This window comes from Arachis hypogaea, chromosome 17 (genome assembly GCF_003086295.3).
Source record: "Arachis hypogaea cultivar Tifrunner chromosome 17, arahy.Tifrunner.gnm2.J5K5, whole genome shotgun sequence".
Taxonomy (NCBI): domain Eukaryota; kingdom Viridiplantae; phylum Streptophyta; class Magnoliopsida; order Fabales; family Fabaceae; genus Arachis; species Arachis hypogaea.
This window is the reverse complement of record NC_092052.1, coordinates 106,471,360-106,494,692: the sequence shown is the minus strand read 5'-3', so window position 1 is coordinate 106,494,692 and position 23,333 is coordinate 106,471,360. Positions and strand designations below refer to the sequence as shown.

General features: G+C 38.7%; 2 non-coding genes across 2 annotated transcripts; both read right to left on the bottom strand.

Moving 5' to 3' along the window:
- Window positions 1-11,656: 11,656 nt before the first annotated feature.
- Window positions 11,657-11,764, bottom strand: LOC112767671 (small nucleolar RNA R71). The gene has a single exon (XR_003185113.1). It is a non-coding gene; the product is annotated as a small nucleolar RNA R71 (small nucleolar RNA).
- Window positions 11,765-19,824: 8,060 nt separating this feature from the next.
- LOC112767670 (small nucleolar RNA R71) lies at window positions 19,825-19,932 on the bottom strand. Its single transcript, XR_003185112.1, has one exon. It is a non-coding gene; the product is annotated as a small nucleolar RNA R71 (small nucleolar RNA).
- Between the last annotated feature and the right edge of the window lie 3,401 nt (window positions 19,933-23,333).

The following is a 23,333-nucleotide window of genomic DNA, read 5'->3' as shown; positions in this document are numbered from 1 at the left end:
CTATTTCGACCTGGTTTTCGGCCCGAAAAAGCAGACTAGAGCCAGAGGACATGCAGAAACCAAAAGCAACATTCATTCTACACAGTTTTTAGTTTTTAGATCTAGTTTTACTCCTCCTCTAGGTTTTCTCTCTACACATTCATAGTTCTTAGGATTTTTAATTTGATTGCTCTTTGCATTGGGATATTGAGAAGAGTTATTACCTCATCAAGACTTCGTCATTCTAGTTCGTTTTTTTTTACTTGGCTTTACTCTTCCATATCCTTTAATTTACTCAATGTTACTATTGGATTATTTTAGAATTTATTAATACAAGAGTTATTTTTATTTTTTATTGATTTCTTTGAGTTTTATTTATCATGTCTTTCTTTAATTCCCTTGTCTATGTTATGTGTTCCATAATCACAATGAGCGAGTAGTTCCCTAACTTGATGGGGAGTTGATTGAAAGGAACCCTTGAGTTGGAATACTCAAAAGAGAGATTGTAATTGGATTCATTATTGGATGGCTCTCTAGTCACTAACGCCAATCCTTCCAAGTAAGCGGATTGGGACTTGTGAGTAGAAACATCATTCCAACTTGTTTGACTTTCCCTTATTTAGTAAGGGATAACTAAATAGAACGACCTTCAATTATCAATTAATCTTGAGAGTACTACAACAAGAATGGGGCTTCCAACTAATCTACTCACAGTCAAGGCTTTTATTTAAATTACTTAATTCCCCCAATTTAATTTCCTGTTTATTCAACTCAAACTCTTTCTGAAAATATCTGATTAATAAAATTGCACACCTTTCTGCAACTCGTTGGGAGATGACCTGGGATTCATACTCCCAGTATTTTAAATTTTAATTTTTGTGACAACCTTTCTAAATTGATAAGCGGATTTCTGGTTGGTTAAGAACTATACTTGCAACGCACAACTTATATCAATTCTTAATTAGCCAATTTCCGCCACGTCAGACACATATGCATAGGGCATTCCTCTTGACTCCTAAAAGCTTCTCAAAGAGCTCCTGAGACTAGTGCTACTCCTAGTCTCCACAGAAAACTTGCTGCCGCTATTTAGTCTACAATTACTTTAGCCTTCGTTTTAACAGCAAGAGTACCTTGCGGGGATATCTTCTCCTATGATTCAATTCCTAAAAACCTCAAAACATCTCCTTCTCTGTGCGCTCACTCCATTCCTCAGCAAAGCAATCCGGCTTAATTGGATCTATGTGCAGGCAAGGCAGTACTGGTACTCAATCGATCTTGCTCTAGCCGAAAGTGGCTTCACGGAAAGGAAAAGTAAATCTTCCCTATAGTGCTTTCTCGAGTGGCCAGATATGATCTTGCCAAAAGGTGCGGAAAAAGCAACTTCACGCTCTACTTTAGACTACTTTCCTTTTCCAGGCAATTGGTTTAGCTAACCCTTATTATATTATACACATCTATTGCGCAAAGAAGCATCGCTCCTTCCAGACTTTATTCCACAGTTTCGTCTATCCAATCATTCGACTAAGGGGAGAAGGGTGGATAAGGCTTAGTAGATTCGGAAGAGAATTCTAATCCATATCTGATCTTTCCCGGAAAAGACTTTGGCTTCTTGAATAGGCCAGATTCCACTTGTCGTGAGAAAGAGGATGAAAGGAACGCTTATTGGTTTCGTTTCGTAGCCCCTCCTGCCGCAGTGTGTACTAAGTCGACAGCTTCTTTGTCAAAATGAGGAATCGGAATCCCTTCACTTAGTAGCTTTAAAAAGGAAGTCAGGTTTTGCATTCTATAGAATGCCCAGAATCGGTTGTGAAAGAATGGCTTTTATTCCAATCATCCGCTATGCCAAGTAGTTCCTTTTCATCGTCTACGAGACTTTTAGTTAAATGAAAGGGTCCAAAAAGAGCTCGAAAGGAGTCCTTCATAGTGAGAGAGTGAGTTCTGGTTTACTTTGAAGGCACGAGGTGAGGGATAGTCTTAGCTGCGAGGCCCCGTACTAAATATGATAACAGGGATGTAAGAAGAGTATGGAGTTGGTGCACGTAGTAATGCCAGGGTCTCGAATGCAAAACTTGGACTTGAAGGGAAGGAAGGCTTCCCCAGTCGCTCTAGTTGATGCTTATTTTCTTTGGTGTACAGGGAATTCAATAATAGATTCAAAGTGGAAGTGCAAAAAAGGCATATCGGCTAAGGCCTAGTTCCTCTTCAAAGGTAGGTAAAGATTGAATAGAATCTTATCCTTTCTCAGCGGGATCCTATCTTCGCATGAAAAAAGTCAAGTAAGCAGTCAAGAATGAATCTATCTCAGATTTGGCTTTCACAGGCTAAATACTGTATATTGGAAGTATATAGATAGGGCTTTTAGAAGCTAACTGCTCTTTAGGCTATGCTATGTAAGAACCATCGGGCTCGAATCTTACTAAACCCAGGGAATCCATTCCTCTTCTCCCGTATGCCTAAAAGGAAGAAGCCTAAGCAGCAATTTCGTTTACTCAGTCAGCTATCTACACCGGTAAGTTAGGTATTTCCTTCGTCTCATCTAAGTTGTCTAGTAAGGAAGGAGAAAGGAAGAAGTCTTCTTTCGTTCCAGATATTGATAAGCTGGTGATTCTGTTCTTGCAATCAGGTCCGGAGAAGTAATTCCATTTAGTTAGCCCTTTTAGAGATAGAGGAAGAGATATCTTTCTATTGTTGTAGTTACCAAAGCCTGTACTTAGAAGTCTAAAGTTAGAAAGCAAGTAAAGTCTTGAAGTATAGGCATAAGCCTTAAAGAATCACAGCCTAACTAATAAAGCCGGGCCTTCTACTAAGAGTGCAGTTAGAAAGCTATAAACAATTCTTATTTCCTTCCTTTTATATATACAGTGAAGTCAGAACCCGAGCTAGTACTATAATTTAGTCTAATACATTCCCGACCGGAGCTAGCATCCTATATCTATTTAGTTAAGAAAGCATTGAGACCAGAGACATAGAAGCTGGAAGAAAGAACTAATAGTAATAACAAGAAGGAGTTGGGGGCGCCCCCTATTTATTCATTTCACCTAATCAAGTTTGTTAAATCAATCAGACAACTGTAACTAATAAGATAAAGAAAGAAAAGAACCTTTCGGAGAAACCAAGGTAGTCAAAATCTCTTACTTCGGACAAGCGTAAAGAATAAGATCAACCAATCGAAGGGACTTCCATTCGATCCTTTCCTCTTTCTTAATGGAATTCATGCTTTCAATCTTTGTCTGTCATCTTACGTCATTTCATGTCTTCAGTCAATCTTAATGACTTCCCTGGCTTTATACTTTTAGACTTCCGCCCAGATCAGATGAAGTAAGGGCTTGAACAACAATCTTTGAATATGAGATTAAGGCAGAGGCTTATTTGTTGCCTGATTTAAGGGGAATAGTAGAGATATCATGGATATACTTCCTAAACAATAGAGGCACTTTATTAAGTATCTCTACTGAGGGCATCGCAACCTTTCTAAGGTCTGATGGAGGGGACAATATAGATTGGAAGGTCTCCTTCAACACTGGTTGGCTAGCTTTATAAGCTTGGCCATAGTAAATGCTGAAATGTAGATCTTAACAACTACATCTGCCCTATCATCCTGCCTTCTTATAAGTTTTTGATGGAATGGCGTGAAATCCATCATTGGCAAAACAATTGGAAGAAGGCATGGACCTTCTCATTGAGTTTCTTTGTTTTTCTTCTTTATTTATGTCGTCGGCTTTCACCATGTGCTAGGAATAAAGTTGTGGATGGATTCGGGAATTCCTCACAAACTAATCCTCGGTTGGAAGGGAATTAGTCTAACTCCAATTTTGGGAGTCAGCCTTGCACCTCTATTGAGTAATGCCTGAGTCGACCCCTTCTCCCAAACTTCCTACAAGCCAGGCTATTCAGGGTCGGAACGAGTAAGCCTCGAGAGACTCACTTATTGGAAAAGATGATGTTAAGCTTCCTACCATTGGCCTTCCTGCGCCCCTTCTTAGTCAATGGGACTAAGAAGGGGGCGGATGCTCGTAACATAACATCTCCTCACTTGAGCATCTTTATATGAAAATAGTTCAGTTATAACAACGGAAAAATTTAGGACCATGCCTCCACTTATGGTAACCAAATCCTTCTGCCGGGATTAGCGTCAAGTCCATTGTGAGAGGCGCTTAAAAGGCCGTTAAGGCATTACACTAAGGGGCCCCGAAATTGGATAGGGGGAGGGGAGAGGTTGCTTCCTAAAAACTACTGGGTTTGGCTCGTTGCCTTTGATTCCTTACCCATAGCATAAGATAAAGGGTGCGTGCTTCAACATCTAAGTTTCACACAAGGAACCTCCTGCTCTTAGGTGTTCTCTGTCCCTCCCAGTCCTAGAAATCTAAATAAGTAAGTAAGATAGGTCGTAGCTTGGTTATCAATAGGCTTGGAAGAGGGGCTAGTCAAGAAAGTGGCGCATTCATGGTGTCTGGAATCAAGGTCAATAAAATGAATCTATCTAGTAGGGGCTTAGTTCTATTAAAGATTAAGGCGAGGGAATAAACTCTGGGCCCCGAGGTAAGATATAGAGTGTGCAGCGACTGCCTTCTCTCTTTTGGTTGTCGATTGCATGCAGTTTTCTCGATTTCTTTCGTTCTCCTTTTTGCTTTATTTGATTTCCATTCTCAGAACTATACTCTGAACTCTTAGTCAGACTGTATAATCTAATAGGAAGAGGCATACTAGACCTAACTGCTAGCTATGAGAATAGCTTAAGATGATAACCCGATGGAATCCGCTCTTATAGGAGGAATTTCCTTAGTTATCGGAATCCAGGTACAAGCTGCTATCGAATAGGCGCTGTTCACACGTCTTGGTGAATAAGCTATGATCACTCTACAACTTTCTATTTAGCATGCTAGCTTGGCTTATGGCTTTGCTCCTTTACTTCTGTTGTCGGCATACCGGTCTTGGCCTTTTGCTTGGCACGTTGTCGGAATAGGCTGTGATGCCAGATAGTGAAGTTCGAAGGGCCTTTCTTTATCACCGTGAGTAGCAATAGAAGTTTATTCTCAAACAAATCTTAGCCCAAACCTACAGATTTACGCTTTGACGCCCAAAAGCTAAAGCAACGTCGTTCCGCTGGAGTGGAGGGATTACTGGCTTTAAGCTGAGCTTCTTCTGCAACTGGCTGATCGGATGGACTTTTGTTTAACTTACAGACTGATCGCTAGAATGAAAAGAGGCTTGCTCAGGCCCTAGTCTAAGGAAAGGAATGCCTTAAAGAAAACTCCCACTTAATGACCAGCATCGTCTATTCTTGCTCGACCCTCTTGTGATCCCATACATATCCATTCCATATTTTATGAAATCACTTAGATAGAAGCATGTTGGATGACAGAACGATGCAGATATGGGTCTGGGTGCTACAAGTATGGATTTTTTCCAAGCAAGTAGAAATGACATCAGTGATAGATCGAATCGTTTAGTACGTTAACCTTGACAGTTGAATTTCTCGATGGAGAGAGCGTCTGTTCACATTAGAGTCCGAAGGATATGTAGTCACTTTGAGTTTCTTCTAAATGGGGTATGTGTTCAGTGTGCTAGGTCAAAGAAAGAGAGAAAAATGATAGGTAGTTTCCTTATTGCTTTTACGGGGGGTTTTGGTAGAATTGGGTTCGACTCCCGTTATACGCAATGTGGCGAATCAGATTGATTCAACGAAGATATGCCTGCATTAAGATTTAAAATGTGTCGTCTAATTTTAGGAAATGTTCAGAAGAGAGAACTTACAATAATACAACGCCGCATTCTCCGAAGATTGAGGAACAAGAAGAGATCTATTAAGAGAAAGATTTATCCAAGAGAAAATCTTAACAGTTACATCCAATCAAAAACTACACGAAAGTTGCCTCTTATTCATGGGGATTTAACCATCACAGAGACGCACAGAGGAATAGAACAAACTTCATATATCCCTTTTATACTCAATCCAGAAACAAGATCAGACGTTATTCCGGTTCGTCTCCATTTTCGTGAAACTATTCCTCAAGCAAGGCAGCTGATAAGTCATCAAAGGGTTTGTGTGAATAATCAAATGGGAAGTATTACTCGTTTGAAAGTTTCCCACGATGATCTAATATCTTTTCAAGAAAATGACGCGAAAATCCGCGGTGAAGATATAAGGAGATCTTTCTATATCGAAATACCAGTAGAAAAAATTATAGGCAAATTCCTGGGTTACCGGGTAACAATGAGGAGAAGAACCAAAACAGAATGGTTTTGCCTACTCAAAACTAAGCGGGGATGCCGCCTGCTACTAAAATCCTGGTTTTTGCAACAACAATTGTGTTATTCTATGCAAGAAGAATACTTAGAAAGAACAAAGAAGTTTGGATCCGTAAAAGTATGCTTAGGAAGTTCTTTTGCTGAGCACAACAGAATGAAGAGGAATTTTTATCATTTCAAATCTCTATTCTTATCGAAGAAAAGAAACAAGAAAAAATGATATCTTCCTACTCGAACAAGAAAGAAGATAGTTTAAAACTCTTCTTTATATAGTAATTCGACCTATTGGTCCGCACCCCCCATAAGTTTACCATGAAGAGAAAAATAAAAAGGATCGAACTACCTACTCATTATTCGGAGGTGACTCATAGAACACCAAAAGCGGTGGTATTTTATGGACCTAACATAGGTCACATCCCTCATGACATAAGATTGAAAGATCCAAACCTTCCTTTTCAGAGCAGAAACGAACGTGGCCAAAACATATAAAGATCGGCGTAGTCACTCATAGGGACATATCTATCCGGATAAGGGATAGTCTAGCCTATTGCCGTCTCTATCATGCTATTAGATAATCGAATATATAATTTTTTTTCTTATTTATAATTGAACAAAAGCGAGGAACGAGCCAAAGAGCGAGTTAGGTCTACTTCAAATAGGGGCCAAGTCTTTCCTAAGCTCTTTAACCCGTTCCTCAAGGACAGGAAAGATAGATAGATTCAATTAGATTACACTCCTATCAGTGTAACGGCCGCTTTCTCCCCCACCTGGCTGCTCAATCTAAACCATTAGGGGTGAGGAAGATTGATCAAACTCCCCAAGAAAAGGGGATAGGAATGTACTAAATCAACAGGAAGGCAGACAGGACTTTAGCAGACGAGCAATCGAATATTCCCACTTATCACTCATACTCCTCCTAGCCCATGATTCAGTCAGTGGTCATGGAGCTATGTAATATCTCTGTACTAAAGAACCTGGTCCTTTACTTGACTAAGGGAAAATCCCTAAGAAACGCACCGAGCAGAATAGCAGCATCATGCTTTAATTTAATAAGGATGTTAAGCTAGCTCGATCGCAGGAAATGATGGAAAGGTTGAAGCCCCCAGTGGCAAGAAGAACAAGGTAACGGATGGAAGATAGATAGAACGAGGTGACATTGGAACATGCAGTCAAATAATCAAGCTACTGCCCTTCCTTGGGAGGGATAGGAGCCCTTCTTTTCGAGCATTGAATAGCATGGCCTGCCTTTGGATGGGCTTTTAGGAATGAATGATAGAGCACAGATGAGCGGATAATTTATACGCTTTTTGACACTGTTTTTAGTATGTTTTTAGTAGGATCTAGTTACTTTTAGGGATGTTTTCATTAGTTTTTATGTTAAATTCACATTTCTGGACTTTACTATGAGTTTGTGTGTTTTTCTGTGATTTCAGGTATTTTCTGGCTGAAATTGAGGGACTTGAGCAAAAATCAGATTCAGAGGTTGAAGAAGGACTGCTGATGCTGTTGGATTCTGACCTCCCTACACTCAAAATGGATTTTCTGGAGTTACAGAACTCAAAATGGTGCGCTTCCAATTGCGTTGGAAAGTAGACATCTAGGGCTATCCAGCAATATATAATAGTCCATACTTTGGCCAAGAATAGACGACGTAAACTGGCGTTCAACGCCAGCTTTCTGCCCAAATCTGGCGTCCAGCGCCAGAAAAGGAGCCAAAACCAGAGTTGAACGCCCAAACTGGACAAAAACTGGCGTTCAACTCCAAGAAGGACCTCTACACGTGCAAAACTCAAGCTCAGCCCAAGCACACACCAAGTGGGTCCCGGAAGTGGATTTATGCATCAATTACTTACTCATGTAAACCCTAGTAGCTAGTTTATTATAAATAGGACATTTTACTAGTCTTTTTGACAATCTTTGGATTATCTTTTGATCTATTGATCACGTTTTGGGAGCTGGCCATCTCAGCCTTGCCTGGACCTTTCACTTATATATTTTTAACGGTAGAGTTTCTACACTCCATAGATTAAGGTGTGGAGCTCTGCTGTTCCTCAAAGATTAATGCAAAGTACTACTGTTTTCTATTCAATTCATCTTGTTTTGCTTCTAAGATATTCATTCGTACTTCAATCTGAATGTGATGAACGTGACAATCATCATCATTCCCTATGAATGCGTGCCTGACAACCACTTCCGTTCTACCTTCAACTGAATGAGTATCTCTTAGATCTCTTAATCAGAATCTTCGTGGCGTAAGCTAGAATGATGGCGGCATTCAAGAGAATCCGGAAAGTCTAAACCTTGTCTGTGGTATTCCGAGTAGGATTCAATGAATGAATGACTGTGACGAGCTCCAAACTCGCGATTGCAGGGCGTTAGTGACAGACGCAAAAGGATAGTAAATCCTATTCCAGCATGATCGAGAACCGACAGATGAATAGCCGTGCCGTGACAGGGTGCGTTGACCATTTTCACTGAGAGGATAAGATGAAGCCATTGACAAGGGTGATACCTCCAGACGATTAGCCGTGCCGTGACAGGGCATTGGATCATTTTCCCGAGAGATGACCGAAAGTAGCCATTGACAGCGGTGATGTATCACATAAAGCCATCCATGGAAAGGAATAAGACTGATTGGATGAAGATAGCAGGAAAGCAGAGGTTCAGAGGAATGGAAAGCATCTCCATTCGCTTATCTGAAATCTCTACCAATGATTTACATAAGTACCTCTATCCCTATTCTATTATTTATTTTCGAAAACCCATTACTGTTTTACATCCGCCTGACTGAGATTTGCAAGGTGACCATAGCTTGCTTCATACCAACAATCTCCGTGGGATTCGACCCTTACTCACGTAAGATATTACTTGGACGACCCAGTGCACTTGCTGGTTAGTTACACGGAGTTGTGAACCATGGTCTTGGCATCATGTTTTTGGCGCCATTTTCAGGGAAAGAAAGAGCAATGAATTTTACATAATTAAAGTGTAATCACGATTCCGCGTACCAAGTTTTTGGCGCCGTTGTCGGGGATTGTTTGAGTATGGACAACTGACGGTTCATCCTGTTGCTCAGATTAGGTAATTTTCTTTTTGTTTTCTTTTCAAAAATTTTTCAAAAATATTTCAAAATTTTCTCACCTATTTTCGAAAAAAATTTTAGATTCAAAATTTTTAAGAATGAATTCTAGTGTTTCATGAAGCATGTGAAGCCTGGCTGGCTGTAAAGCCATGTCTAAATTCTTTTGGACTGAGGCTTCCAACCATCAGCTGTTATACGACTGTAGGGTATGTCAGGCATGTCATGTCTGATTTACAAGCTGAAGCTTGGCTGGCCATTGGCCAGGTCTAGTGTTTTGGACTGGAGCTTTCATTGAAAGCTTGGCTGGCTAGTGAGCCATGTCTAATTCCTGGACTGAAGCTTTAGACTAACAATGCAAGATTCCTGGAATTCATATTAAAAAATTTGGAATCCTTATTTTTTTTAAGTAATTTTCGAAAAATACAAAAAAAATTAGAAATTCAAAAAAATCAATAATATTTTTGTGTTCTTGTTTGAGTCTTGAGTCATATCATAAGTTTGGTGTCACTTGCATATGCATCTTGCATTTTTCGAAAATTTCATGCATTCATAGTGTTCTTCATGATCTTCAAGTTGCTCTTGGTGAGTCTTCTTGTTTGATCTTAATGATTTTTTGCTTTGTGTTGTATGTTGTTTTTCATATGCATTCTTGAATTCTTAGCGTCTAAGCATTAAAGAATTCTAAGTTTGGTGTCTTGCATGTTTTCTTTGCATTAAAAATTTTTCAAAAATGTGTTCTTGATGTTCATCATGACATTCATAGTGTTCTTGGTGTTCATCTTGACATTCATATCATTCTTGCATACATTCATTGTTTTGATCCACAACTTTCATGCATTGCATCATTTTTCTTGTTTTTCTCTCTCATCATAAAAATTCAAAAATCAAAAAAATATCTTTCCCTTTTTCTCTCATCAAATTCGAAAATTTGAGTTGACTTTTTCAAAAAATTTTAAAATCAAGTTGTTTCTTATGAGTCAAATCAAATTTTCAATTTGAAAATCTTATCTTTTTCAAAATCTTTTTCAAAAATCACATCTTTTTCAAAATTCTTAGTTATTTTCGAAAATTCCAAAAATATTTTTCAAAAATCTTTTTCTTATTTTTATATCAAATTTTCGAAAATAACATAATCAATTAATGTTTTGATTCAAAAAATTTGAAGTTTGTTACTTGCTTGTTAAGAAAGATTCAAACTTTAAGTTCTAGAATCATATCTTGTGATTTCTTATGAATCAAGTCATTAATTGAGATTTTAAAAATCAAATCTTTTTCAAAACTAATTTCTAAAATATCTTCTTATCTTACCTTTTTCAAAAAGTTGGTTTCAAAATATCTTTTCTAACCTCCTAACTTCTTATCTTTTCAAAATTTGTTTCAACTAACTAACTAACTTTTTGTTTGTTTCTTAACTTTTTCAAAACTACCTAACTAACTCTCTCTCTAATTTTCGAAAATATCTTCCCTCTTTTTCAAAAATTTCTTTTTAATTAACTAATTATTCTTATTTTTATTTTTTTTATTTTAAAAAATTTCGAAAAATACTAACATTTTTCAAAAACCATTTTCGAAAATCACTAACTCTTTTTCAAAAATTATTTTCGAAAATTTCTTCTCTCTCATCTTATTCTATTTATTTATTCATCTACTAACATCTCATCTCACATCTCAACCCTCCTCACAGTTGTGTTTCTTCCATTATATTACATTCTTTGTCTCCCCCTCTTCTTCTACTCACACAGAGATCCCTATACTGTGGTATAAAGGATCTCTATTATTATTATTATTTTTCTGTGCCCTCTTCTTTGTCATATGAGCAGGAGCAAGGATAAGAACATTCTTGTGGAAGCAGATCCAGAACCTGAAAGGACTCTGAAGAGAAAATTAAGAGAAGCTAAATTACAACAACCCAGAGATAACCTTTCAGAAATTTTCGAATAGGAAGAGGAGATGACAGCCGAAAATAATAATATTGTTAGGAAGATGCTTGGTGACTTTACTGCACCTAATTCCAATTTACATGGAAGAAGCATCTCCATTCCTGCCATTGGAGCAAACAACTTTGAGCTGAAACCTCAATTAGTTTCTCTGATGCAGCAGAACTGCAAGTTTCATGGACTTCCATCTGAAGATCCTTTTCAGTTCTTAACTGAATTCTTGCAGATATGTGATACTGTTAAGACTAATGGAGTAGATCCTGAAGTCTACAGGCTCATGCTTTTCCCTTTTGCTGTAAGAGACAGAGCTAGATTATGGTTGGATTCTCAACCCAAAGACAGCCTGAACTCTTGGGATAAGCTGGTCACGGCTTTCTTAGCCAAGTACTTTCCTCCTCAAAAGCTGAGCAAGCTTAGAGCTGATGTTCAAACCTTCAGACAGAAAGAAGGTGAATCCCTCTATGAAGCTTGGGAAAGATACAAACAGTTGACCAAAAAGTGTCCTTCTGACATGCTTTCAGAATGGACCATCCTGGATATATTCTATGATGGTTTATCTGAGCTATCAAAGATGTCACTGGACACTTCTACAGGTGGATCCATTCACCTAAAGAAAACGCCTGCAGAAGCTCAAGAACTCATTGACATGGTTGCTAATAACCAGTTCATGTACACTTCTGAAAGGAATCCTGTGAGCAATGGGATGCCTATGAAGAAGGGAGTTCTTGAAGTTGATACTCTAAATGCCATATTGGCTCAGAATAAAATATTGACTCAGCAAGTCAATATGATCTCTCAGAGTCTGCATGGAATGCAAGCTGCATCCAACAGTACTCAAGAGGCATCTTCTGAAGAAGAAGCTTATGATCCTGAAAACCCTGCAATAGCAGAGGTAAATTATTTAGGTGAACCTTATGGAAACACCTATAATTCATCATGGAGAAATCATCCAAATTTCTCATGGAAGGATCAAAAGCCTCAACAAGGCTTTAATAATGGTGGAAGAAACAGGTTTAGCAATAATAAACCTTTTCCATCATCCACTCAACAACAGACAGAGGACTCTAAACAAAATACTTCTAATTTGGCAAACTTAGTCTCTGATCTGTCTAAGGCCACTGTAAGTTTCATGAATGAAACAAGATCTTCCATTAGAAATCTGGAAGCACAAGTGGGCCAGCTGAGTAAAAGGATCACTGAAATCCCTCCTAGTACTCTCCCAAGCAATACAGAAGAGAATCCAAAAGGAGAGTGCAAGGCCATTGACATAAGCACCATGGCAAAACCTGTGAGGAGAGGAGAGGACGTGAATCCCAAGGAGGAAGACCTCCTGGGACGTCCAGTGATCAATAAGGAGCTTCCCTCTGAGGAACCAAAGGACTCTGAGGCTCATCTAGAGACCATAGAGATTCCATTGAACCTCCTTATGCCCTTCATGAGCTCTGATGAGTATTCCTCTTCTGAAGAGAATGAGGATGTTACTGAAGAGCAAACTGCCAAGTTTCTTGGTGCAATCATGAAGCTGAATGCCAAATTATTTGGCATTGATACTTGGGAAGTTGAACCTCCCTTGTTCATCAATGAACTAAGTGATCTGGATCAACTGACATTGCCTCAGAAGAGACAGGATCCTGGGAAGTTTATAATACCTTGTACCATAGGCACCATGATCTTTAAGGCTCTGTGTGACCTTGGTTCAGGAATAAACCTCATACCCCTCTCTGTAATAGAGAAACTAGGAATCTATGGGGTGCAAGCTGCTAAAATCTCATTAGAGATGGCAGACAATTCAAGAAAACAGGCATATGGACAAGTAGAGGACGTGTTAGTAAAGGTTGAAGGCCTTTACATCCCTGCTGATTTCATAGTCCTGGATACTGGAAAGGAAGAGGATGAATCCATCATCCTAGGAAGACCTTTCCTGGCCACAGCAAGAGCTGTGATTGATGTTGACAGAGGTGAAATAGTCCTTCAATGGAATGAGGACTCTCTTGTGTTTAAAACTCAAGGATCTCCCTCTGCAACCATGGAGAGGAGGCAGAAAAAGCTTCTCTCAAAGCAGAGTCAACCAGAGCCCCCACAGTCAAACTCTAAGTTTGGTGTTGGGAGGCCACAACCAAACTCTAAGTTTTGTGTTGAACTCCCATATCCAAACTCTAAGTTTGGTGTTGGAGAGTTTCAATAATGCTCTGAACATCTGTGAGGCTCCATGAGAGCCCACTGTCAAGCTATTGACATTAAAGAAGCGCTTGTTGGGAGGCAACCCAATTTTTATTTATCTAACTATATTTTTCTTAGTTATATGTCTTTGTAGGTTCATGATCATGTGGAGTCACAAAATAAAGAGAAAAATTGAAAACGGAATCAAAAATAGTAGAAGAAAAATCACACCCTGGAGGAGCATCTGCCTGGCGTTCAACGCCAGAACAGAGCATGGTTCTGGCGCTGAATGCCCAAAATGGGCAGCATTCTGGCGCTGAACGCCCAGAAAAAGCATGGTTCTGGCGTTCAACGCCAGAAATGGCAACAAATGGGCGTTGAACGCCCAAAATGGGCACCAACCTGGCGCTGAACGCCCAGAGTTGTGTGCAAGGGCATTTTACATGCCTAAATTGGTGCAGGGATGTAAATGCCTTAACACCTCAGGATCTGTGGACCCCACAAGATCATCTCAGGATCTGTGGACCCCACAGGATCCCCACCTACCTTATCATCTCTCTTTCCCTTCATGGTCATCCCTTCTGTTTTCCATTTACCACTCATATCCATACACCCACTACCTTCAAAATTCAACATCTCTCTCCCACCCAATCCCACCCATATGGCCGAATACACACATCCATCCATCTCCTCCATATCTTCTTCTTCTTCTTCTATTCTTTCTTCTTTTGCTCGAGGGCGAGCAACATTCTAAGTTTGGTGTGGTAAAAGCATAGCTTTTTTGTTTTTTCCATAACCATTGATGGCACCTAATGCCAGAGAAACCTCTAGAAAGAGGAAAGGGAAGACAAAAGCTTCCATCAAGGGTCTATAGCTCAGTGGTAGAACATTTGACTGCAAATCAAGAGATCCCTGAGATACCTCAGGGGATACATTTTCTTCCACACAATTATTGGAAGCAACTAAGGGTGGAACATCAAGAGCACTCCATCATCCTTCATGAAATCAGAGAAGATCTAAAAGCAATGAAGGAGGAGCAACAAAGGCAAGGAAGAGACATAGAAGAGCTCAAGGACATCATTTGTTCCTCAAGAAGGAAACGCCACCATCACTAAGGTGGATTCATTCCTTGTTCTTATTTCTTCTGTTTTTCGTTTTCTATGTTATGTGCTTATCTGTGTTTGTGTCTTCATTACATGATCATTAGTAGTTAGTAACTTTGTCTTAAAGTTATGAATGTCCTATGAATCCATCACCTCTCTTAAATGAAAAATGTTTTAATTCAAAAGAACAAGAAGTACATGAGTTTCGAATTTATCCTTGAACTTAGCTTAATTATATTGATGTGGTGACAATGCTTCTTGTTTTCTGAATGTATGCTTGAACAGTGCATATGTCTTTTGAAGTTGTTGTTTAAGAATGTTAAATATGTTGGCTCTTGAAAGAATGATGACTAGGAGACATGTTATTTGATAATCTGAAAAATGATAAAAGTGATTCTTGAAGCAAGAAAAAGCAGCAAAGAGCAAAGCTTGCAGAAAAAAAAAAAGAAAAAATAGGCGAAAAAAAATATTAAAGAAAAAGAAAAAGCAAGCAGAAAAAGCCAAGGCTCTTAAAACCAAGAGGCAAGAGCAAAAAGCCAATAACCCTTAAAACCAAAAGGCAAGGGCAAATAAAAAGAATCCCAAGGCTTTGAGCATCAGTGGATAGGAGGGCCTAAAGGAATAAAATCCTGGCCTAAGCGGCTAAACCAAGCTGTCCCTAACCATGTGCTTGTGGCGTGTAGGTGTCAAGTGAAAACTTGAGACTGAGCGGTTAAAGTCAAGGTCCAAAGCAAAAGAAGAGTGTGCTTAAGAACCCTGGACACCTCTAATTGGGGACTTTAGCAAAGTTGAGTCACAATCTGAAAAGGTTCACCCAATTATGTGTCTGTGGCATTTATGTATCCGGTGGTAATACTGGAAAACAAAGTGCTTAGGGCCACGGCCAAGACTCATAAAATAGCTGTGTTCAAGAATCATCATACTGAACTAGGAGAGTCAATAACACTATCTGAACTTTGAGTTCCTATAGATGCCAATCATTCTGAACCTCAATGGATAAAGTGAGATGCCAAAACTATTCAAGAGACAAAAAGCTATAAGTCCCGCTCATTTGATTGGAGCTATGTTTCATTGATAGTTTGGAATTTATAGTATGTTCTCTTCTTTTTATCCTATTTGATTTTCAGTTGCTTGGGGACAAGCAACAATTTAAGTTTGGTGTTGTGATGAGCGGATAATTTATACGCTTTTTGACACTGTTTTTAGTATGTTTTTAGTAGGATCTAGTTACTTTTAGGGATGTTTTCATTAGTTTTTATGTTAAATTCACATTTCTGGACTTTACTATGAGTTTGTGTGTTTTTCTGTGATTTCAGGTATTTTCTGGCTGAAATTGAGGGACTTGAGCAAAAATCAGATTCAGAGGTTGAAGAAGGACTACTGATGCTGTTGGATTCTGACCTCCCTGCACTCAAAATGGATTTTATAGAGTTACAAAACTCAAAATGGCGCGCTTCCAATTGAGTTGGAAAGTAGACATCTAGGGCTTTCCAGCAATATATAATAGTCCATACTTTGGCCAAGAATACATGACGTAAACTGGCGTTCAACGCCAGCTTTCTGCCCAAATCTGGCGTCCAGCGCCAGAAAAGGAGCCAAAACCAGAGTTGAACGCCCAAACTGGCACAAAAACTGGCGTTCAACTCCAAGAAGGACCTCTACACGTGCAACACTCAAGCTCAGCCCAAGCACACACCAAGTGGGTCCCGGAAGTGGATTTATGCATCAATTACTTACTCATGTAAACCCTAGTAGCTAGTTTATTATAAATATGACATTTTACTAGTCTTTTTGACAATCTTTGGATTATCTTTTGATCTATTGATCACGTTTTGGGGGCTGGCCATCTCGGCCATGTCTGGACCTTTCACTTATGTATTTTTAACGGTAGAGTTTCTACACTCCATAGATTAAGGTGTGGAGCTCTGCTGTTCCTCAAAGATTAATGCAAAGTACTACTGTTTTCTATTCAATTCATCTTGTTTCGCTTCTAAGATATTCATTCGTACTTCAATCTGAATGTGATGAACGTGACAATCATCATCATTCCCTATGAACGCGTGCCTGACAACCACTTCCGTTCTACCTTCGACTGAATGAGTATCTCTTAGATCTCTTAATCAGAATCTTCGTGGCGTAAGCTAGAATGATGGCGGCATTCAAGAGAATCCGGAAAGTCTAAACCTTGTCTGTGGTATTCCGAGTAGGATTCAATGAATGAATGACTGTGACGAGCTCCAAACTCGCGATTGCAGGGCGTTAGTGACAGACGCAAAAGGATAGTAAATCCTATTCCAGCATGATCGAGAACCGACAGATGAATAGCCGTGCCGTGACAGGGTGCGTTGACCATTTTCACTGAGAGGATAAGATGAAGCCATTGACAAGGGTGATGCCTCCAGACGATTAGCCGTGCCGTGACAGGGCATTGGATCATTTTCCCGAGAGATGACCGAAAGTAGCCATTGACAGTGGTGATGTATCACATAAAGCCAACCATGGAAAGGAATAAGACTGATTGGATGAAGATAACAGGAAAGCAGAGGTTCAGAGGAACAGAAAGCATCTCCATTCGCTTATCTGAAATCTCTACCAATGATTTACATAAGTACCTCTATCCCTATTCTATTATTTATTTTCAAAAACCCATTACTGTTTTACATCCGCCTGACTGAGATTTGCAAGGTGACCATAGCTTGCTTCATACCAACAATCTCCGTGGGATTCGACCCTTACTCACGTAAGGTATTACTTGGACGACCCAGTGCACTTGCTGGTTAGTTACACGGAGTTGTGAACCATGGTCTTGGCATCATGTTTTTGGCGCCATTTCCAGGGAAAGAAAGAGCAATGAATTTTACATAATTAAAGTGTAATCACGATTCCGCGTACCAAGTTTTTGGCGCCGTTGCCGGGGATTGATCGAGTATGGACAACTGACGGTTCATCCTGTTGCTCAGATTAGGTAATTTTCTTTTTGTTTTCTTTTCAAAAATTTTTCAAAAATATTTCAAAATTTTCTCACCTGTTTTCGAAAAAAATTTTAGATTCAAAATTTTTAAGAATGAATTCTAGTGTTTCATGAAGCATGTGAAGCCTGGCTGGCTGTAAAGCCATGTCTAAATTCTTTTGGACTGAGGCTTCCAACCATCAGCTGTTATACGACTGTAGGGTATGTCAGGCATGTCATGTCTGATTTACATGCTGAAGCTTGGCTGGCCATTGGCCAGGTCTAGTGTTTTGGACCGGAGCTTTCATTGAAAGCTTGGCTGACTAGTGAGCCATGTCTAATTCCTGGACTGAAGCTTTAGACTAACAATGCAAGATTCCTGGAATTCATATTAAAAAATTTGGAATCCTTATTTTCTTTTTTAAGTAATTTTCGAAAAATACAAAAAAATTAGAAATTCAAAAAAATCAATAATATTTTTTTGTTCTTGTTTGAGTCTTGAGTCATATCATAAGTTTGGTGTCACTTGCATATGCATCTTGCATTTTTCGAAAATTTCATGCATTCATACTGTTCTTCATGATCTTCAAGTTGCTCTTGGTGAGTCTTCTTGTTTGATCTTAATGATTTTTTGCTTTGTGTTGTATGTTGTTTTTCATATGCATTCTTGAATTCTTAGTGTCTAAGCATTAAAGAATTCTAAGTTTGGTGTCTTGCATGTTTTCTTTGCATTAAAAATTTTTCAAAAATGTGTTCTTGATGTTCATCATGACATTCATAGTGTTCTTGGTGTTCATCTTGACATTCATATCATTCTTGCATACATTCATTGTTTTGATCCACAACTTTCATGCATTGCATCATTTTTCTTGTTTTTCTCTCTCATCATAAAAATTCAAAAATCAAAAAAATATCTTTCCCTTTTTCTCTCATCAAATTCGAAAATTTGAGTTGACTTTTTCAAAAATTTTTAAAATCAAGTTGTTTCTTATGAGTCAAATCAAATTTTCAATTTGAAAATCTTATCTTTTTCAAAATCTTTTTCAAAAATCACATCTTTTTCAAAATTCTTAGTTATTTTCGAAAATTCCAAAAATATTTTTCAAAAATCTTTTTCTTATTTTTATATCAAATTTTCGAAAATAACATAATCAATTAATGTTTTGATTCAAAAAATTTGAAGTTTGTTACTTGCTTGTTAAGAAAGATTCAAACTTTAAGTTCTAGAATCATATCTTGTGATTTCTTATGAATCAAGTCATTAATTGAGATTTTAAAAATCAAATCTTTTTCAAAACTAATTTCTAAAATATCTTCTTATCTTACCTTTTTCAAAAAGTTGGTTTCAAAATATCTTTTCTAACCTCCTAACTTCTTATCTTTTCAAAATTTGTTTCAACTAACTAACTAACTTTTTGTTTGTTTCTTAACTTTTTCAAAACTACCTAACTAACTCTCTCTCTAATTTTCGAAAATATCTTCCCTCTTTTTCAAAAATTTCTTTTTAATTAACTAATTATTCTTATTTTTATTTTTTTTATTTTAAAAAATTTCGAAAAATACTAACATTTTTCAAAAACCATTTTCGAAAATCACTAACTCTTTTTCAAAAATTATTTTCGAAAATTTCTTCTCTCTCATCTTATTCTATTTATTTATTCATCTACTAACATCTCATCTCACATCTCAACCCTCCTCACAGTTGTGTTTCTTCCATTATATTACATTCTTTGTCTCCCCCTCTTCTTCTACTCACACAGAGATCCCTATACTGTGGTATAAAGGATCTCTATTATTATTATTATTTTTCTGTGCCCTCTTCTTTGTCATATGAGCAGGAGCAAGGATAAGAACATTCTTGTGGAAGCAGATCCAGAACCTGAAAGGACTCTGAAGAGAAAATTAAGAGAAGCTAAATTACAACAACCCAGAGATAACCTTTCAGAAATTTTCGAATAGGAAGAGGAGATGACAGCCGAAAATAATAATATTGTTAGGAAGATGCTTGGTGACTTTACTGCACCTAATTCCAATTTACATGGAAGAAGCATCTCCATTCCTGCCATTGGAGCAAACAACTTTGAGCTGAAACCTCAATTAGTTTCTCTGATGCAGCAGAACTGCAAGTTTCATGGACTTCCATCTGAAGATCCTTTTCAGTTCTTAACTGAATTCTTGCAGATATGTGATACTGTTAAGACTAATGGAGTAGATCCTGAAGTCTACAGGCTCATGCTTTTCCCTTTTGCTGTAAGAGACAGAGCTAGATTATGGTTGGATTCTCAACCCAAAGACAGCCTGAACTCTTGGGATAAGCTGGTCACGGCTTTCTTAGCCAAGTACTTTCCTCCTCAAAAGCTGAGCAAGCTTAGAGCTGATGTTCAAACCTTCAGACAGAAAGAAGGTGAATCCCTCTATGAAGCTTGGGAAAGATACAAACAGTTGACCAAAAAGTGTCCTTCTGACATGCTTTCAGAATGGACCATCCTGGATATATTCTATGATGGTTTATCTGAGCTATCAAAGATGTCACTGGACACTTCTACAGGTGGATCCATTCACCTAAAGAAAACGCCTGCAGAAGCTCAAGAACTCATTGACATGGTTGCTAATAACCAGTTCATGTACACTTCTGAAAGGAATCCTGTGAGCAATGGGATGCCTATGAAGAAGGGAGTTCTTGAAGTTGATACTCTAAATGCCATATTGGCTCAGAATAAAATATTGACTCAGCAAGTCAATATGATCTCTCAGAGTCTGCATGGAATGCAAGCTGCATCCAACAGTACTCAAGAGGCATCTTCTGAAGAAGAAGCTTATGATCCTGAAAACCCTGCAATAGCAGAGGTAAATTATTTAGGTGAACCTTATGGAAACACCTATAATTCATCATGGAGAAATCATCCAAATTTCTCATGGAAGGATCAAAAGCCTCAACAAGGCTTTAATAATGGTGGAAGAAACAGGTTTAGCAATAATAAACCTTTTCCATCATCCACTCAACAACAGACAGAGGACTCTAAACAAAATACTTCTAATTTGGCAAACTTAGTCTCTGATCTGTCTAAGGCCACTGTAAGTTTCATGAATGAAACAAGATCTTCCATTAGAAATCTGGAAGCACAAGTGGGCCAGCTGAGTAAAAGGATCACTGAAATCCCTCCTAGTACTCTCCCAAGCAATACAGAAGAGAATCCAAAAGGAGAGTGCAAGGCCATTGACATAAGCACCATGGCAAAACCTGTGAGGAGAGGAGAGGACGTGAATCCCAAGGAGGAAGACCTCCTGGGACGTCCAGTGATCAATAAGGAGCTTCCCTCTGAGGAACCAAAGGACTCTGAGGCTCATCTAGAGACCATAGAGATTCCATTGAACCTCCTTATGCCCTTCATGAGCTCTGATGAGTATTCCTCTTCTGAAGAGAATGAGGATGTTACTGAAGAGCAAACTGCCAAGTTTCTTGGTGCAATCATGAAGCTGAATGCCAAATTATTTGGCATTGATACTTGGGAAGTTGAACCTCCCTTGTTCATCAATGAACTAAGTGATCTGGATCAACTGACATTGCCTCAGAAGAGACAGGATCCTGGGAAGTTTATAATACCTTGTACCATAGGCACCAAGATCTTTAAGGCTCTGTGTGACCTTGGTTCAGGAATAAACCTCATACCCCTCTCTGTAATAGAGAAACTAGGAATCTATGGGGTGCAAGCTGCTAAAATCTCATTAGAGATGGCAGACAATTCAAGAAAACAGGCATATGGACAAGTAGAGGACGTGTTAGTAAAGGTTGAAGGCCTTTACATCCCTGCTGATTTCATAGTCCTGGATACTGGAAAGGAAGAGGATGAATCCATCATCCTAGGAAGACCTTTCCTGGCCACAGCAAGAGCTGTGATTGATGTTGACAGAGGTGAAATAGTCCTTCAATGGAATGAGGACTCTCTTGTGTTTAAAACTCAAGGATCTCCCTCTGCAACCATGTAGAGGAAGCAGAAAAAGCTTCTCTCAAAGCAGAGTCAACCAGAGCCCCCACAGTGAAACTCTAAGTTTGGTGTTGGGAGGCCACAACCAAACTCTAAGTTTGGTGTTGAACTCCCATATCCAAACTCTAAGTTTGGTGTTGGAGAGTTTCAATAATGCTCTGAACATCTGTGAGGCTCCATGAGAGCCCACTGTCAAGCTATTGAAATTAAAGAAGCGCTTGTTGGGAGGCAACCCAATTTTTATTTATCTAACTATATTTTTCTTAGTTATATGTCTTTGTAGGTTCATGATCATGTGGAGTCACAAAATAAAGAGAAAAATTGAAAACGGAATCAAAAACAGCAGAAGAAAAATCACACCCTGGAGGAGCATCTGCCTGGCGTTCAACGCCAGAACAGAGCATGGTTCTGGCGTTCAACGCCAGAAATGGCAACAAATGGGCGTTGAACGCCCAAAATGGGCACCAACTTGGCGCTGAACGCCCAGAGTTGTGTGCAAGGGCATTTTACATGCCTAAATTGGTGCAGGGATGTAAATGCCTTGACACCTCAGGATCTGTGGACCCCACAGGATCCCCACCTACCTCATCATCTCTCTTTCCATTCATGATCATCCCTTCTGTTTTCCATTTACCACTCACATCCATACACCCACTACCTTCAAAATTCAACATCTCTCTCCCACCCAATCCCACCCATATGGCCGAATACACACATCCATCCATCTCCTCCATATCTTCTTCTTCTTCTTCTATTCTTTCTTCTTTTGCTCGAGGGCGAGCAACATTCTAAGTGTGGTGTGGTAAAAGCATAGCTTTTTTGTTTTTTCCATAACCATTGATGGCACCTAAGGCCAGAGAAACCTCTAGAAAGAGGAAAGGGAAGACAAAAGCTTCCATCAAGGGTCTATAGCTCAGTGGTAGAACATTTGACTGCAAATCAAGAGATCCCTGAGATACCTCAGGGGATACATTTTCTTCCACACAATTATTGGAAGCAACTAAGGGTGGAACATCAAGAGCACTCCATCATCCTTCATGAAATCAGAGAAGATCTAAAAGCAATGAAGGAGGAGCAACAAAGGCAAGGAAGAGACATAGAAGAGCTCAAGGACATCATTTGTTCCTCAAGAAGGAAACGCCACCATCACTAAGGTGGATTCATTCCTTGTTCTTATTTCTTCTGTTTTTCGTTTTCTATGTTATGTGCTTATCTGTGTTTGTGTCTTCATTACATGATCATTAGTAGTTAGTAACTTTGTCTTAAAGTTATGAATGTCCTATGAATCCATCACCTCTCTTAAATGAAAAATGTTTTAATTCAAAAGAACAAGAAGTACATGAGTTTCGAATTTATCCTTGAACTTAGCTTAATTATATTGATGTGGTGACAATGCTTCTTGTTTTCTGAATGTATGCTTGAACAGTGCATATGTCTTTTGAAGTTGTTGTTTAAGAATGTTAAATATGTTGGCTCTTGAAAGAATAATGACTAGGAGACATGTTATTTGATAATCTGAAAAATCATAAAAGTGATTCTGGAAGCAAGAAAAAGCAGCAAAGAGCAAAGCTTGCAGAAAAAAAAAAAAAGAAAAAAATAGGCGAAAAAAAATATTAAAGAAAAAGAAAAAGCAAGCAGAAAAAGCCAAGGCTCTTAAAACCAAGAGGCAAGAGCAAAAAGCCAATAACCCTTAAAACCAAAAGGCAAGGGCAAATAAAAAGAATCCCAAGGCTTTGAGCATCAGTGGATAGGAGGGCCTAAAGGAATAAAATCCTGGCCTAAGCGGCTAAACCAAGCTGTCCCTAACCATGTGCTTGTGGCGTGTAGGTGTCAAGTGAAAACTTGAGACTGAGCGGTTAAAGTCAAGGTCCAAAGCAAAAGAAGAGT